Genomic DNA, 7,715 nt, shown 5'->3' on the forward strand with positions numbered 1-7,715 from the left:
AATAGTTTGCAGTAATATGACGGACACAATAACGATGTTGAACATGTGGAGGTCTATATATTGTACCCAAAGAGTCCATTGCTGCTTTTATCCCGGCTCCTCGGTCTGAAATAATGCATACTCGTGAGAGGAATATCATTAATGATGTGAAATCATTACAGATCAGTTGTGTCGGGCTATCAACTTGATCAGTTTGATATGCAATGCCAAAGTGAGATGAATATGAGAGACCACGAGTTGCACGAACCTCAATAAAAGTGGCATACATTTCAATAAGAGATTGTGAACTCCCATATGAGCATCAACCATCATAGAAACATCATCATCGTTTGAAAGCTGAAATGATGTATACGTGAGCGAAAAAAGTTCAGTAGGAAATCTGTACTGAAGTGAAGATAGTCTTCTCTGGCCTGCTACACGAATCTTTAACGAAATTTTTGTGATTAACTCCTCAATTGTGATGTTTCTCTTCAAGGTTAAGGGGATATAATGATCTGACTAAAAAACAACCCCCTCTTCAGCTTCCTTAATTTCTCCATCATACAAAACAACAACAGAAAGACGACTCATTTTCAGAGAATTTGAGAATTTAGAGTTTGGGAATTTGAGAATTTGAAAGCTTGTGAACTGAAGTTTGTTTTGAAAGTTTATAATATGTTGCATATAATAGTGTCTATAATCAGAGTACTATTCACATGAAGGCGCGTTCCCGGGGGCGCGCCTTCCATTATTTTGTCAAGAATATATTATCATTGCCCTATTATGTCACTCATGTCCCTCGGGGACACTAGATATATCAATAGCTATTATTTCACTATTCACACGAAGGCGCGTTTTCGGGGGCGCGCCTTCCATTATTTTGTCAGAGAATATGTTATCATTGCCCTATTATGTCACTCATGTCCCTCAGGGACACTAGATATATCAGTACCTATTATTTCACTATTCACATGAAGGTGCGTTCCTAGGGGCGCGCCTTCCATTATTTTGTCAGAGAATATGTTATCATTGCCCTATTATGTCACTCATGTCCCTCGGGAACACTAGATATATCAGTACTTATTATTTCACTATTCACATGAAGGCGCGTTCCCGGGGGGGCGCCTTCCATTATTTTGTCAGAGAATATGTTATCATTGCCCTATTATGTCACTCATGTCCCTCGGGGACACTAGATATATCAGTACCTATTATTTCACTATTCACATGAAGGCGCGTTCCCGGGGGCGCGCCTTCCATTATTTTGTCAGAGAATATGTTATCATTGCCCTATTTTGTCACTCATGTCCCTCGGGGACACTAGATATATCAGTAAATCAGGTAAATTATAACCAAAATTTAACTTCTTTTGAAATTTCAGCAAGTTAAGAATAACTTAAATTAAAACGCTATGTGAAGTTTGAATAAATTAGATAAAATGTTATGGATAAATTGAATAAATGTGAAGTGATAAGTTGATTGTGACATTGAAATTGTATGGAATGAGCATCGAGATGTTTTTATGAATAAATGTGAAGTCATAAGTTGTTGAAAACATTTTGATATTTCGATATAACAAATTAAGTTAAATGAATTTTAAGATTTTCCAAATGATTTTCTAAGTATATTCGATATAATTATTCGAATATCAAAACATTACTCCAAATATTTCAAAAATCATTTTTAATCCTTACTTAAGTGTAAAATTAAGTTTTAATCTTAAAACAATTTCAAAATAATCTTTCAAACCCCTGAATTTGGGGTATAATTCTTGAGGGTTTGTAAGGTTACTCTTTGTCCTCAAAAGAAAGGCAAATTATTGAATTTGTGGAAAATCCTTAGTGTGGATAGCTAAGGTAGTGGACGTAGACTTTGATTGAGAAAGTCGAACCACTCTAAATCGCTGTGCAAATCTTTTCAATTTTCTGCAAAAGCTTCCACCGAAATTTTAATAGCCAATTCACCCCCCTCTTGGCCGATTCCGTCGATCGATTAACTCAACATAAGTTGATTTTAATGTATACGTTTTAATATATATGTTAATGATAAAATCATATGTATGGATAAATTTAATTTCAATTTAAGTATTGTGAACTATAATTGGAATATAACTTTTAATTTCGAATACAATTGGAATATTAAGTTGAAAATTAATGTTAAATTTCGAATACTATAATTTATATTTTAAATTTAAATTTCGAATAATATTATTTTTATTTTTATTTTAAATTTTGAATAATATAATTTGTATTTTAAAAACATTTATCAAACATTTAATGTTAAATGTGAATAAAAAATAACATTAAAAATATGTATGTAACAACCATGAAACATTTAAATAACATAACCAAATTACATAAAATTCTGAAATATAACTATTTAAATAACATTAAATACAACTGGATCACTGATGTCGTCTTCTCGAATGAGTTCCACATGGCGGTGGTTGTCTATTTCGTGGAGGATTTCTTCGTGGAACTTGTTCTTCAGTCTCCTCATCTTCACTATCATCATCAGCAACATTTTCTTCATTTGGTGTAGATGACGCTGAAGGGGCTGAAGGGCCTGTATAAAATAACGACCCTGGAAGAGTGCTAGTAACAATCCCACCGCTCCCCGGGAACTGTGAAAACATTGGCATCGATGTCTGTGATCCAGATGGAGATTGAGGTGTCTGTGGAGAAGCACCACCAGCCAAATAAGATGCATATGAACCATATGCTGGATCATTAAACATAGTCGTATATGCACCTCCATATGGTATAAAACCCTGCGGGCTAGGCATGTAACCTGGCGGGCTAGGAATGTAACCCTGCGGGCTCGGAATGTAACCCTGCGGGCTCGGAATATAACCCTGCGGAGATGACATATAAACTGGTGGGCTTGGCATATGAAGTGGAGGGCTGGGCATGTACCCCTACGGCATCGACGGATAAGGATGTTGTGGTGGGACTGATGCAGAACCGGTAGCGCCTTCTCTCCGTCCACGTGTCGAGGGTCGATGATATTGAGACGGTTGACGTCTTTCTCGGCGCCTAGGAATGTTAACTCCTCGTGCTTCCGCCGAAAGTAGAAACGGCTTCCCATTTTCATTAAACCAGTCCATATAGTTATCCGTAACCATATGACCAGTTTCAGCGTAATATTGTCAAGGGACCAACAGTGTATATCGGTTCTCCCAAAGCGCAATCCAATCTCTGTGTCTTACCACCCAGTTAACATCTTTCTTTCCTCGTCTATCTATGTTATGCACGTCGTCTAAATTCCTAGGTGCTCTAGGAATATATTGCGTACAACCATACTGACGGAGCACGCGATCAACTGGATGCCACTCAATAATAGCATAACATATAAGAGGTATAACCGATATCCATACCTCTAATGACCCACTAAGGTAGGGTGGGATGTAAGCTTTCACTTCATCGCTCGCATAAGGTATCCACTGAAACTGAAATATAAATATACAATTCAAATAAATAAAATATTCTAATTATATATAGCATTTTAAATTAAAATATTAATAATTAAACAAATTTAAAAACATACCTCAGACCCAGCTTTCGTATCAATAAGTAAACAAATTTCCTCTAACCCAGTAGGTATACTTTTATGGTCCTTTCTTTTCATCGACCACCTATGAATTATAATATAAACTAAATATAACCCTATTTAATTGAAAATATTTAAATCAAAATTTAGTTCGAAAATTACCTCAACAATAAGGGGAATACGTATGGTTCATTCACGATCGGGCATAAGAAAGGCATGCGGAACCACGCCCATGATTGTAGAAGCAGAAGACATCTACCGATAACAGTTTTCTTATAATTCGTCGCCCGACACATTTCTCTAAAGAGAAATGCCAAAACTGCAGCGCCCCAACTATATCTTCCAGCTTCATCAAAATCGATCAGATGCCGCAACCACATACAATGCACCTGGTTGCGAGATTTGTCGGGCATCAATATTCCTCCAATATTCGTAGAATATATGCCGAGCACATGCCTTTGCTTGATCCTCTGAACCATTTTCATTTAAAACCTCAAAATTAGCTTTCAACCAAGATAAAGCTATTCTACCTCCATTAAAATCTGGCGGAGCAGCTCCAAGATAATCAATGCACATTGATTGCCAATCACCATCCGCCATACCACACATCATATTTCCGTCGACGGGAAGCCCCAGATGCATAGAGACATCCTCCAATGTAATTGTGGCCTCTCCACATAGAAGGTGAAAAGTGTGTGTCTCGGGCCTCCACCTCTCAATCAGTGCAGAAATTAGGACAGGGTCGAGTTTGCAACCGCCTATAATTGTTGCAATATACCTGAACCCGGCAGAAGCCAAATATGGCAAAATACGTTCCGGTGTCGGTATACGTGGATTTTTAATAAAAGTCTCTAAAATACGATCAGTATCCTAAATAATATACATTATAAAAAATAAAAATTAATATAAATTCATAATAACTTTAAAATAAAAATAAATTTAAATATTAACATTAATTATAAAAAATATCACCATATCGCTAAAATGTCTGGAGATATGATCAATATCCAATCGCAACAGTATTTCGTTTTCCATTATAACTGTAGACAAAATAATATAATTAGCAAAAAAAATTAATAATTCTAAATAAATAATAATTATATAAATATTATTTTAATAAAAAAATAATATTTACATAAATATATTAATATAAAATATAATAACTATTTAAAAAAATACTAACATAAAAATAAATTTCTTACCACTAATAACAAATTTAAAACTCAAATAGTTGGAGAATTTGAGTTATATAAGAGAGGAGAATATGATTTTGGTGTGAAGAATAAGGGAGGGTTGAGGGGGTTTATATAGGGAGGAGGGGGGTAGTTAGGGAAAACGGATGGGGGCATTTATGACATTTAATGGAAGTCGCGTCCCCGGGGATGCGCTTTCCACACGTGGCAGTCGAGTCAGTGAAGGCGCGTCCCCGGGGATGCGCATTCCACACGTGGCATCCAACTCAGCGAAAACACGAGTAAAACGCGTCCCCGGAGACGCGCCTTTCGTCAGCTCAGCCGAAAGGGTGCTACTTTGGGAAATATTGGTCAAACGGTGTCAGAAAGGAGATATTAGAGAAAATTGATGTCAGTTATGTCAAATAGCCTAGAGATTTATACTGCGTTGCTTGACGTTTGATTTGACTCCTTAAAATGATCGGGGCCGTTGAATTTAATCCAATCATATGTGGTCTTCAAGGACGCGTATGTAAGCACCACGTATGGTATGCTTTGCACTGCCACCACACTCTCTTGATATTGCTTGTGCTTCACGCCCCCAAAATAATAATAATAATAATAATAATAATAATAATAATAATAATAATAATAATAATAACAATAATAATAATGTGTATTTTATTGTAAGATTAAATCTGTCCTACAGCGATAGTTTTTCTGCCATGTTCGAATTAATAAATTAAAGCATTAAGTTTTAATCAATCAACTAATCACTAATGATTAGTAACAACACTGAAGTAAATGAACAACTAAGCAATCTATAAATATGAATATGTGTTTAACTGATTCGCTGATGAATCGTTAAGGTTGTAATACATTAGTAAGATCACGGTGCAAATTAAACAACATTTGTAAACACAAAATTTTAATCATTTGAATACAAATTAAGTTAGATTTTAATTAAAAATACTTCCACACATCAAGGTGTTATTTCTGTTGTCGATATTTCAGCCCATAACCAGATGAATGAATAATTCTCCCTTTCTGAAAGCAAGGGTTTGAACGTCAAAATTGTTTGAATAAGACATGGTATTTCGAGTATATGTATAGGCTTTTATACACGTTAATTTGACGCACTCCATGACATCTAAAAATAATAATATTTTTTCAAATAATAATATCTTAATTTTCAAAAGAAAATAAATAATTAAAACCAATAAGGTATGAGAGGTCTTGTACTTTTGGGGAAAAATAACATGGCTCTCGTATTATTTTTCTCTTAATGTGACCCTCCAACTCAGAAAATAAACATAATGTGGCACTTTGACCAACGTATTTTTTCGTTGTTGACCGTTACAATGCTGATGTGGCAGTTCATGTGATGACATGGCTGTCTAGGGTGGTAGTTAACGTGGCAGATGACATGACAAATTGGCTAAATTGCTAACTCAAATATGGTAGATTGATGTGATCACCAATAACAAGGACCCAGAGAAGTACCCAAGTGGCCCCATTCCATTATTCGATCGTGCAAGGGCCAAGAAATTTCAAGCAACAATGGAAAGCTTGTTTTCATCAAGCTTTAAACGTGAAGAAGAAGGACTAAGGGAGGAACATTTTACTTTGCTTATGCATGAATTTGCATGAGAATTTAAAGTGTGCATATCATTCATTACATTCAATAAGCATGTTGTTTATTAAAGCATGCATTGCATTTAAGCTTCTAGTTCATTTATGAATTTAGTTCATTTAGTAAGCTACTTCATTCATACATCTAGTCCATTGAACAAAGTAGTTCATTGATTATACTAGTTCATTTATTTAACTAGTTCATTGAACAAGCTATCTTTTAATTATTTTCATGCATGTTTTCAATTAAAGTTTGAATAATATTCATCTTTGTGTCTACGTGCATGGGAGGTGTAGAGTGAATCAAGCCAAATGAGAAACCTTTCAACTTCAGCATGGAGATAAGCCATTGAAGGCCATCTTTATGCATGAAATCAAGGTAGTTCAAGGCTAATTTCTTTTCATCTTTTGGAGGCCGATCGAATTCCACATGAAGACAAGCATTAAAGACCTTAATTCACCTATTCAAGGCAGTCAAGGCCATATTTATCATGTTTTTGAAGCCTTTCCACGTTCTAGCAAGGGGACATGCAATAACCAACATTCAAACTTTGCATTCAAGGCCTTATTTATCATCTTTTGAAGATTGATCATATGTTACAAGGGAACAAGCAATGAAGGCTGATTTTATTTCATTTAATCACCAAATTAAGTGATAAAATCAGCATGAAATTTGAAGAGACAAACTGATACATGCATCACAAGGCTCACATCAAAGGAAGAAGTAATAACTCTTCCAAATGATCTACTCGTCCAAGCATTGGAAAAGAAGACCAGAACAATAGCAGACTTGAGACGACTTTTTGAATGGGATCCTGATCTTATTTGGTCAACATGTCTTCTTGACATACAACCGTCTGTCTCTTATCTTTTCAACGGTTCTTGAATCGCATCAATCCGATATCGGGAACTCAAGATATGACCATTTTACTGAAGATGGTGCATGCAGGAAATCCTATACGGGATTAATACGTTATTTTGTAAATATTACGAATTTTCAATATTTATATTGATTATTTGTAATATAATTTAATATAGGATGATTAATTATCTTTTAGGATCAGATTTATTATTTTATTAGGAATTAAGGTTGGGTTAAAACAATATTTTTAGTTATTATTATTTTATTAGGAATTAGAGTTAAAACATGTTTAGTTTATTATTATTTTATTCTTTAGTTATTTAGGACCTTTAGAATTCAGCCCCTATATAAAGGAGGTTTCATTCAACTTTGTAAATCAGATTTCTTTGATCAATAATACAACAAGAGTTTGTTTTTGCAAGTGCTGATTGCCTTGTGCCTTCGAAGCTTCTTCTCCTGGAGTTCTTTCAAGTTCTTGTGAGGGAGATTAATCTTCACACTCCAATTTGCCTTTTCATCGC

The sequence above is a fragment of the Hibiscus syriacus genome, unplaced genomic scaffold, assembly GCF_006381635.1.
Source record: "Hibiscus syriacus cultivar Baekdansim isolate YM2019G1 unplaced genomic scaffold, ASM638163v2 tig00111582_pilon, whole genome shotgun sequence".
NCBI classification, from domain to species: Eukaryota; Viridiplantae; Streptophyta; class Magnoliopsida; order Malvales; family Malvaceae; genus Hibiscus; species Hibiscus syriacus.